Source organism: Saccostrea cucullata, unplaced genomic scaffold (assembly GCF_032062105.1).
Source record: "Saccostrea cucullata isolate Sc308-1 unplaced genomic scaffold, CSIRO_AGI_Scuc_v1 ctg16374, whole genome shotgun sequence".
NCBI lineage: Eukaryota > Metazoa > Mollusca > Bivalvia > Ostreida > Ostreidae > Saccostrea > Saccostrea cuccullata.
Window position 1 is genome coordinate 1 of NW_026940970.1, and position 12,291 is coordinate 12,291.

The 12,291-nt window shown below is 30.1% G+C and overlaps 1 long non-coding RNA gene across 1 annotated transcript; it reads right to left on the reverse strand.

Annotated features, from left to right (window-relative positions):
* Positions 1-1,337: 1,337 nt before the first annotated feature.
* Positions 1,338-5,676, reverse strand: LOC134256735 (uncharacterized). The gene is made up of 4 exons (XR_009989775.1): positions 5,618-5,676; positions 5,371-5,467; positions 1,620-1,722; positions 1,338-1,477 (listed from the first exon to the last, which is right to left on the reverse strand). It is a non-coding gene; the product is annotated as an uncharacterized LOC134256735 (long non-coding RNA).
* Between the last annotated feature and the right edge of the window lie 6,615 nt (positions 5,677-12,291).

Consider the following 12,291-nt stretch of genomic DNA (forward strand, 5'->3'; position numbering starts at 1 on the left):
GATACAACTGACACCGGAAATTTATACCAGAAAACAAACTATATACATTACTCGAAACACTCTTACCGGCTAGAACTGCACAAACACGCTGCAATAATCCTCCTGGCAAGTTATATGGCTACCCGTTAACATTCGGTGCTATATCTCACCAAAATATTCGCCACTTGTATAATCATGCAGGGGAAACAGCAAACGTGGCACACCTCCGGCTGGTCACGCTACCGGACACCAAACTGGATCTGACCACCCCGACAAAACCGGTCCCTTTATATACTCGTGGCAAAACAGACTCAAATGTATGGAACCCCATTCGAACAAAATTAGAATAATATATACAACAAAAAATCAACTTCTTCACAATGAGGCTTGCGCCAAGTATATCTTTGTTTTTCAGGGTAATTTCTCTGAATATATCTGACAACTTTTGGCCAGAAATAACTTCTAATAGCCTTTCTCTTGCTTTCGGATTATTAGTATGAAGATAATTATGATAGTCCTTATCTGGGTTAATAACTAAAGTAAAGTCCCCTACTAGAATAACATGATCATTGTTCATATTATCTATTGATTCTGAAACCATATTATAAAACCCAGGATCATCGTCATTTTGACAATAAATGGCAATAAGACTTGTACGTACATCCCCAAGGCTAATATCAAGTGCTAAAAAATTACCTGAGTTATCTTTCACATTGTTGTGAACTTTATATTCAAAATTACTATTTAAAAAAATTGCTATACCTCTGGACTGAGACGAGATGGAATTAAAATATACATCATATCCCCATTCATTTCTTATATCTTCCTCCATATCTATAGTAAAATGAGTATTTGTAAACAGAGTACATTACACTTCAATTGTCTGTAGTATTGCAAAACATCCTTTCTTTTCTTAAAATCATGAAGGCCCTGACAATTTGCAGATATAATTTTTAGCTCTGACATAAGATTTTGAAATTAACAGGCGAAAAAAAACTGCAAAAAATTACCTTGGTTTTTCCTTTTCTGTAAGACGCAGCTCTCATATCGTGCTTAAAAGTAATGAGGAAAGGGGAAAGTAAAGAAAAGAGAGAAAGAAAAGAGAAATGACGAAGTGCATTGGGTTGAATTATAGAGATCTGTGCTTCTAAAGGTGCGAGGTCAATGTAATGGTGTAGCCTTTCCAGATAAAATTTTAAAACCTAAAAAAAAACAATATTTAAGATTTTCAAATACCTTTCTACAAATATTACTTAAGACTGCATTGAATATTGATATATTTATAGTATGAAGAAAAAAAAAATTATAAATAATTGAAAATACTTTATAATTCTTTTAATATAACAGATGTTCAAAGAGGGAGGTAATCCAATTTAAAATATAAGACTATAATTTCAAAGAAAGATAATCATTTTTAAAGAAGATAACTCTAACAAACTCAATAAACCTTATAGTCTTTTTCAAAAAATTGTGTAGCAGTGATCCAACTGTGTACTGTCTGAAAATGAAATAAATACTTATATTAAGGAATAAATATTCTTATGTTGCATATTTATAATGAAATTTTGATTCCAGCAATTAAAGAAACCCTCAACAAAAATAAGTAGTGTATTAATGCAGGAATTGTAAAATGAACTCACTGAGGATAAACAAATTTCCGTCCTTCAAATCTGTCTGAAATTCCTGTTCTGTTAATTCGTAAACATCATCGTCCTTCTCACAACCATCCAGCCAATACTGCACCTGTTGTAATATATATTTATGTAAGTCAGTTATGTTCTTCATGAGAAAAAATATTTTAAAATCTACTTTACTTAAAGACACAGACATGTAGCACAAAGTAAGACATTACAAATACAAAGACATACATATATACAGGTAACTCTTGATGGCTCGAACTTCGATCTCTCGAAGTTCTTGATCGCTCGAAGTGAGTCTCCGGTCCCGAATTTTTTCCCTATATAACTAAGCAAATTTACTCTTGATTTCTCGAACTCTTGATCTCTCGAAACCCTTGATCTCTCGAAGTAAAATTGCAGTCCCGCTGTGCATATTCTATTGAAATTCACCCTTGATACCTCGAAGTGGCTATGTGTATACAAAGTTACATAATTAGCAACTTTACCTGGACATTTAATGACCCCAGGCAGAAGACGCGGGTCTCGTGAAACGGGATGTTTATTCAGGTGACACTTATTCTGCAAGTTGATAATTGATTTATAATTAATATGCTATCAAAATAATTATCATCGTCTGTATTACGATAATTCAGAAACGTAGTGTCGCTGAGAAACTGTAATTGCAGATTTAATATGAGACGAAACAATTCATGAATTAAATTTTTATTTCGAATCAGTTTCAAAGTTTAACGAAATATGAAAATTCAAAAACAGCCTCGCTGTCAATATGACGACTTTTTTTGGACAAATGCATACAGAATTTCGTTCAATGCATATGTTTGGAAAAGTCACAATGCTATGTACCACGCGACGCTGGTCTATGCCTTTTTCATATAACGAATGAGTAGAATGATATCCGTAATACTATGCTTAAAAATTTTTTTAAAAACACGAACTGACGATGTACATTTTTTGCTTAATTCAGTTTAACAAATATTCACTTAAAATACGAAAACATATCGTTGTTTTGTAAAAACCACGTGTAAAAGGTTATAACTGCATGAAAATCATTACATCCGATATGACTAATTTTAAAACCTGTCAAACAAACCCGGAAAAATCCGGACTCTTGAAAACTCGAATTCTTGATCTCTCGAAGTTTTTCCTCGGTCCCGCGGACTTCGAGGTTTCGAGAGTTACCTGTAGTTATAGAGTTTACTTGAAGATTAAATGCTTTAACTTCTTATATATTTAAAGCATACTATATCGCTCAAATTTTAACAACCTCACACCACTGGAATGTTATACTTCATTGTAATAAACTGTGATGAGTTTGAAAGGAAAACTTTGAAATAGGAAGAAATTTTGCTTATCTAGAGTTTGAAACAATACAAGAATAGAAATATGTTGCTTATTTTCAACTTCAAATTGTATACACAAAATGATTTTCAAATTTACTTCTTTATCACTCCATACAACTTTTTAAACACCTTCAATAAGTTAAAAGTACTTTAGAGAAAACAATGTAGATGAGAGGTATAAAAATATATTATACTCTGCCATATTTAAAAAAAAATTGTTTGCTTGCCTTCTCAAGACCAACTGATTAAAAACAATACATTGATTATTTTTTTCTTTGTATTTCTCTCATCAATTTAATAGCAAACATTTGTTTAAATATGGCCCTAGTAATCAGTAATGCAGGCATACTAAAATTCATTAACACAAAGTCTCGCAATGTTTACAAAGTCAAGTCAAATTAAAAATGATATTTAACATATGCCTTCTTCTTTTTCCCTGTTTGGTTGAATCAAATTGAAATATTGTCTTCAAAATATTAATAATTCATGAAGAAAAACTAAAATATAACTTGACACTATAAACAAAATACATATCTTATATAGGTTTGGGGATGTGGAATTGTTACAGTGATTTACAAAATTTTCATTGTGTGATTTTCTTACATGCAAACACACTATACCACTTTAAAATGAGTTGAGTGTAAACTTCATATCAAAATGTTAAATACTAAAGTAATCATAAATTACTTTGAATATTCCATTCTCATAAGCAAGGATTTCCCCATTCCATTCAATATTCTCGTATTCGTTGTTTGTCCAAACATGTATGATTTTTTTTCCCACTAGAGAAGATGGAACCACTAATTCCTGTTGGGTACTTTCCCTTTTTAGTTTTATAATGCTCTTCAAGTTTTCAATTAATATTTCTAAACTAAAAACTTTTCCTTTCTCTGAAAATTTAGTTAAACTTTTATGTTCTTTCTTAAGGGGAAATATTGTTTTATATAGATTCAATTGCTTTTTTACTGCTGAGATTTTTTTCCGTCTTCTTCTTTATCTTTTCTAAGGTAATGTCAACCTTACTTTCACAGTCCCACAATCCATCATCCGAAATCGACTCCACTGGTTCATTAACTTTTATTTCCTTCCTTTCTTTCATTGCTTTAACACTGTCTTGTCGTTCTTTTATAATTTTCAAGTGATTTTGAAACAATAATTTTGTTTTCCAACATATTCTTTGACAACACTTCTCTTCCTTCCTTCCGAACGTTACTTAAAAGTTCTTTCTTTTCTGGTGTTGTTTTTCCCTTCAACCATTCACTTGTCTTATTGTCACAGAATAAAATGTGGTTCTCAATGCTAAAAACACTAGATGTTGGCGTGTCTATCATTTTCTTATCTAACCTGCCCATCAGCCTTTCTACAGAAATATTGTTTGTGGCACAACTGTCACACTTATTTACAACATCTTCAGATGAATTAAAAAAATTTCTAGTTTCTTGTATAAAAGGACTGAACAGTCCCAATGACTTGGTTTTTAAAGATACACAAAACTTTTTTAAAATTGTACATGTTACATCATTATAAAAATCATCATATGAAACATCCACAATTTCATCAGTTGATAAAAAAGGACCATAAAACAGAGACATTTTTCTTGATAATAGGTAAAATAGGTTCTTGTATACAAAGATCTAAAAATTCCACAATTCTTCTGTACACGCTACCCATAGACAAAGCAGTGGGTAGCTCTTCTGCCTTGGACCAATAAGGTTCAGTAAATGAATTGCATATAATACCAAGTGCTCTTAAAATACAAAAAATGTGATTGTTTTGTAAGCCACACACGATAAAATCAGTACAAGAATTCAAAGAACTTTTTGTGGATAACAAATACTGTAAAATATGCTTTCTCATACAAAAAATTCCTACAGCATTATAAAACAAAACATTAAATCTATTCCCTTTGACTTTCACCACAGGTACTTTGTCAAAACCTTGTTCTTTTACATAGGTTGCTGTTAAAAAGGGATCACCTGTTCCATCTTTAAAAACAAGTTTTGATACACATGAAATGAGATAAAAGGTGTAAGATTCCTTACTTCTACAAGATACATTGTTAAAAGAAACATTATTTACATCTTTTTCAAAATTTAAAACTTCTTTCAAACACTGATCTGAAAACTGTAAAAGAGCATGTACAGAGCATTTAAAAGAATAAAAGTCCTTGTCACAATTAAAATCATCCTTGCATTTTTTCATTAAAATACTGTTAATTTTCTCTTCCGTAACACTACGGTCTGTCATAAAACTGGAAATCTTATTTAAAATGTCACAAGACTGACCATCAGTTATTTCATTTAAAATATTTAAAGTAGTGTCGCCTGCATTGGTATTATTTTTATTTCAGACTGACAGATGGACAAGTGCCATAATAAGTGATCCCTCTGTATTATTTAATGAATACATACCTTAAAAGCTCAACTGAATAAATCTTTTTTTTCTTTTTTTCTTTTTTTTTCAGTGTCTTTAGGAAAAATCTTCAATGAAGAAAAACCAAAGATGAATCTGAAAATAAAATTCATAATATATATTTAATTATTTATCATTTAAAAAAAAACAATTGTCATTAATAATTTCAAAGAATTGTAATAAATTCTTACATTTTATATGTGGCAAACTTTATAAGTGTTCTTCTAAATATTGTAAAGAAATTACCTTTGAGTTTTCCAACAAGGGGTATGTACAGGAATAAACAAACAAGCGAAAGAATATTTACACACAGTCTCTGGCTAGGTACAGTACCCGCATCGTTATTCTTTACAGGATACACGATACGATAGGATACACGCACGATACGATAGGATACACGCACGATACGATAGGATACACGCACGATAGGACAGGATACACGCACGATAGGATAAACGCAAAACACGATAAACGCAAAACACGATACACGCAAAACACGATAAACGCAAAACACGATAGACCTGATAAACGATCTTCACGATAGGATAAACGCAAAACCTGATAGGATTTTTTCAAAATGCGGAACGTTTTCTGACAAGACGAAAAGATTATTTAGAATTAAATTTAAAGATTAAAGATTATTTAAATTAAATTATATTTTAATTTAAATACTTGCAGAGCTTCAAATCTAAACTATAAAGTACATTTAATTATTATAAAAAGAACCTGAGATCTTTGTATTAATTTTACAAAAGTTGTTTATTTATATATATAAAAAATTGACAGTGATTAAATGGATTTTTATGAAATGGAGACTGTATTTTTTTTTTTTAATTTCTTCTCAAGGGTGTGAATTTTGAAACTCTATCAACAGATTTATTATTTATGAAAATATACATTTCAATTTTCTATCTAATAAATTTATCTACAAGTACCAAGTTATTTCACAGAAGAAATTTACGCAATAAATTAAATATTTGTATTTAATGTCTAAAACTTACAATCTGCGATGTATCCAAAAATCGCAATTAAATATTAATATCTTAGAAAATAATACAAGTAGAAGACCGGCCGAAAGAGAGGTTTAAAGAAAACGGCTTTAACAAAATTAATAAATTTAACATGAAAGATCTATCAAGAACGAAACAGTTCAAGAAAATTAAATTTCCTGAAAAGAAATCTAAGTAATTATTAAAATAATGGCGCTCTGCATTAATACATGCAAACTGTGTCATAAGAATATGAATCTGCTACAACTGCACATGTACGTTTACGCTAAGCTCTGACTTATGTACATGTAAACATTTTACATTACAGATACTTAAAACCTCGTACATGTATTTATTAACGAACATTGAATGGATAATTACTTTCTTCTTTACAATACAAAACAGAAAAATTTATTAACAAATATTAAAAGAGTGAAATGCGACTTTTCCGACTAAATAATTATAAATCATTGCTATTAAATTCTGTTTGTTCTGATTCTAATAATAAAAAATAGGTTTAATTCGGCATATGAATTATTAAACCTTAAAAATCATTTTACACTGACCTGGTAATCTCATATTAGGCAAATTCGAAGGGCGGTATTTTGAAAGTCCGCAACCATTTTAGAATTGGATAAACAAGATCTAACCAAATAGCCAAATATAGTATTGAATTCTTAAATAAAGTTATATACGTATGGAATAAAATCGATTAATACTATAAATTGATTCGGTGTATTTATTAGTCCTGCATGGTCACGGCGGATCAGACGACACCCTTTGTTTTATTTTTATAGTAAGATACCGTTAAAAAAATATTGTTAGCTAATTTTCATAGTTTAGAATGTTAGAACTATTTCATCCGTTTCTACGATCGATGAAATTGTTTCCTAGAATTAATTTTGTCCGTATTACGTAGAAAATCCGATGACCCGATTTTTGTATTTTTAGAACTGGTAATGCTAAGCTTCCAATTGAAACAGGTAGATGGTATAATATTGCAAGAGAAAACAGAATTTGTCACCTGTGTTTGTGCAAGGAAATAGGAGATGAATTTCATTATTTATTTAAATGCACTGACCCATACATTAAGAATTCTAGATTAAATCTATTGCCCAAATATTATTATACAAATCCTAATGTTTTTAAGTTTGACCAACTATTTAATTTGAACAGCAGGGAAAAATTAATTAAGTTATGTAAATTTATTGGAACTATAATGGAGAGAGTTGGCTCTCTTGGTTTGTGACATTGTCATTTTTTTTTTTCCTTTTTTCTTTGTCTCACGCATGCTTAATTAATTAATTGTAAATATTTTATGTAATATCCTCTCTATACTGTTTGTACAGTTTATGAGAATAAAGTCTTGTCTTGTCTTATGTCTTGTCGAAAGTGCATGTACCATAAGTGCAGTATAATTTTTTTTTTAAAGTTTATTAAAAGACTTATTTTCATAAACACAATGGAAACATTGTACGAAATGAAAAAAAATCAACTGAGTGAGTTTAGGGACTTCATTTCATTAAATTGATTTATTTGAATTTTAATTTAACATTCAAGGTGATTTTTTAATCCATAATTGTACAATTATTTAATATATTTTCAATTAAATCTTTGATAAAATTATTCAAACAAGTTAGGAACAAAATCCCGAAAATAAGTAGATGCGTTTCATTAGAACCAGCTAGTATTCGAGGTTACTAATTGACCCCAGGTGAGAAATCAGTACAGGTACCTTGACGGTGATCACACACACGGGCCGACGTGTCAGTTAGGGGAGAAGGGGGTCGGGGGTGGTTGACCGCACAGGAAGACAGTGTGCTAATTAGGGAGCTACACATACGTGTCAGTTTTCTTGTAAGGAAAGGTCTTCGATTTATTTTGATTTTTGGCATCCCGATGATGGATTATATTTTGAGTTTATTTCCACGCCGAAAAGGTAAGCTGTTAAAAAACTTCATGTTTTCCCCTATACATGTATATATTATTTTTATGTTATCTTATGCCAGATAAAATTAATGAAAATCTTCTATTTTATAGTAACGGCCATGGTGTGATAAATTGGGAAGAATATTTTCATGCATTATATTTTATAATTTTTATTTCTTTTATTAATTTAAACATATGTCAAGGAATTTATAATTTAAAATTTGAACGTATACGGCTAAAATCGTTGTTTAAATCAGCTGGATCATTGTCTTATGTTATATTATATTTGTAACATCAAGACTTTAAATAATTGTGCATACATGCAGGTCAGACGCGTTAACCTATTCCTAACGTTATCAGACGATAAGCAAGGAAAAACAGAATATTGCATGAAAAAAAGATACATTTCAATATCCTGCTTATTATTTATTTATTTGCTTTTTGTGTACGGGAACATCGTAGCTTACCAAAAATCTTTCTACGGTAACTCCGATTCATTTGAGAAAATCATATTAATAGTATTTAATTTTGACAAAATAAATCATACAATTCGATAAATTATTTTTTAAAGAAATAGACCAGGTGATCAATCTACTTATTATTTCATTTCCGAAAAATAGAGTTACTGTTTACATTTTGACAATTACTTTCTGCTTTACCATGATATAATTATTTTATTTATTTAATTAATTATTTATTAATAAATCAATTTATTCATTCATGAAATACGCGATTAATTATTTTTTCCTTCTACGCTTTAATATTTCTTATATTGATGAAAAAGAAAGGGATAAATCTTTATTTTCTCTTTTTCGGTTGAATTAATCTTATTTTTATTAACAAAACGAAAAAGAAACTCGGAATAGCTCAGTAGTTTCTTGACATAGTAAAGATAAAAAGCGAGGGTTTCCGAATATACACGATAAACGCAAAACACGATACACGATAGAACCTGATAAACGATCTACACGATAAACGCAAAACACGATAAACGGAAAACACGATAGAAAACGCAAAACCTGATAAACGGAAAACACGATACGATAGGATACGATAGGATAAACGCACGATACGATAGGATACACGCACGATACGATAGGATACACGCACGATAGAACACGATAGAATTGTAAAGAATAACGATGCGGGTACTGTAATCAGTGAAATCTGGAAGAAAAAAATGCTTATTGTTGCAAATAATTGCATGTTTGTAAGCTATGGCATTTAATGAAATTCTATTTACCTTGATTATCCAGGAAAGTTTATTTACACCTCATAAAGCATCCCAATATAACTGGTGAAATTTATCTGCAAAGAGATATATAAATCACTTTTTTCATATGATATATTGAAAAAGACTATGATGAAAGGGAGGTAACTCAATTATTAGAATGGTTGAAACTATTGGGAGGCATAAAAGTAATTGAATAAATTAAACTCTAACGTGTTTTTTCGTAAATATATATTTTAATATCTTAAATTTACATATATCAATTAATTATTGAAGGAAACTATGAGTGTGCCCTCATGTTGCCATTATAATATCAATTTTCCATGTCACATTACTGAGGCATTAATCTTTAAAAAATCAGTAAGAAAAAGCCATAGCTTCCAAAATTTCAGTAATCTTACATATTGTAGCAGTATGTCTACCACTTACGAAAATGAGTGAAACTTGAGCGTACCCTATCATTATCCTCCAAAAAAAAAATTATTCATATTTTCATTACGCCCGTGTACATAATAAAATACCATTATTCGTGCTTTACGCGATTTTCCAAGAACAAAACACTGTATAAAAGATGATTTTTACTCAAAACGTACCAACATTACTCAATTTTTGTTATGTTAAGGTCCTATCTTATTTTATATAATTAATAACAAAAAATACTTACTTACTCCGAGCCATATGAAATCAACATGGCCGACTCCGAACAAATTCTGCAATAGATTAAAGTTATCGTTCTTGGCAAATATGGCGTTATCTGGAAAGGCTAAATGGTGACAAAAAAAAAACCCAAAGCTATCTACATCGGAAATGCCACTCGAAAGCTAAATATTAAATTTCTCGGAATAAAATTTCGAATTCCGGTAATGTACAGAAATGAAATTCAGAACCATACGGTGGCATTCTTATTCCCGCAATAGTCAATAAAAAGCACTTGAACTAAAGAAAACAATATATTGATGTTATGAATCAGAGAAAGTCCCTATTCACACTTTAGTTCACTCACATAGTTTTTTTATCGCTCTTATAGTAGATTTGCAACATCGTTCAGGAGGTTCTCCATGATTGTAAAATATATTCGAGGAATTTATCATTTGCATAACTTGCAATGAAATTAGATAAAAAAAGAAATATATACCAATCCAGGCATCCATTTTTTTGTTTGTATCATCTGTCATAAAATGAAAAATGTTACCCTTTTAAATGAGAACATTGTTATCGTATAGCTAAAGACTTCAAGTATAGTCTGTATAGATACTAATTAAGGATTTTTTTTAAGGAAAGAGACTTTTAATATATACATGATATCGATTAAATAGAGTCGCACATTTCACTGTTAAACTTCGCCATTACGGCTATATATAGGCCATTGTAGTACTAGCATTTGAATGAGAAGGCGGGGCGTCTATCAAGCGTGCACGAATAGTATGAATACATTAGCGTGTGTTCGAAGTGTACTACGTTTTATGATAAAGTGACACCGATAAGCCCCCTTTTTAGTGCAAGAGACCGAACACATATAAGCATCTTTTTTAAAATTTGTCAGGCTTATTATCATTTTTTCTGCTTTACTTACGAGTTATATTTGAAATTATTTATTAGAAACTTGTCAGATTATTATCTATAAATACACACAATGTAATTTGTGAATACGTATAACAAAGAATTCACTCTTTTTCATACTTATAACTTTATTTTTATAGAGATAATAATCAATCCATTAAAACTTATAATTAATTAGCTTATTACAATCACGTGAATAATTATTTCATATCATGTACATATATATAGTTTTGCGAAATTGGTGTGCTACAACAAATACGGTTGAATTGTGATAGAAAACTTTCTGTTTATAAAAAATAAATTCGCAAGAAAGTGAAAAAAACGTCATGATCAGTTGAACGTCAATATTATCGGTGCTGGATATAAAAAAAAACCATCAGTTTTAGACAAGTGTACTCTGTACATATGTACAGTACAGTTTGCATTGTTTAAAAAATTCTCGTTCTCTAGTGAGATAACAATAAACCATTAAAAAAACGCCCTTTTTCATTAATCTTTTGTTATGTATTAATATCTATATTTAAATCTTTAATTGTTGTTAGATTTTGTGCCGATGTAAAAAGTTATAACATTTGTAGTGTCGTCAGATGAAACCAGAAGTTTCCCTCTATTTAATATTACATGTAGGGGTGCATTTTGTGCAATCATGTGTTTCTTTCGAAATATAAATCTTTTTAATGCCTCACACTTTAAATTCTTTTCCGTAAGCTTTCTTTAATTGGAATTACCCCTTGTTTTCTCAAGATATGATAAATTGGTATTTTCTTCAAATAACGATCGTATTTTTTTTATATCTTCCAAGAGTCAATGAACGTTACGCTAATGTGATGTACATGAAAGGTGCATTGATAATATATATACCCTCAGTATTTTTTTTTCAAATTCCGTATTAATGAGATACAAGCAGTAAGTGCAAGCTTTGTGCTACAAGCCTCCAAAATATATTGATAAATACCGAAAAAAAATCAAATAAATTTGACAGAAATAACAAGTAAATCAAAAAATGTTATAAAGTCTTAAGTATATCGTTTTAAAGAAATTTTATCCCAGGGTACTTTAAATTCTAATTACCCATTTCAAATGGATTTGACCATCGATAGCTTACAACACTGGACACGATGTCGCATTGATCTGCTCAAAGCATGAAAGTGAATAGATTAGAGTCACGAGTTCAATGCTTTGTTATTCATGAGGTCAAAGGCGGGTTGAAA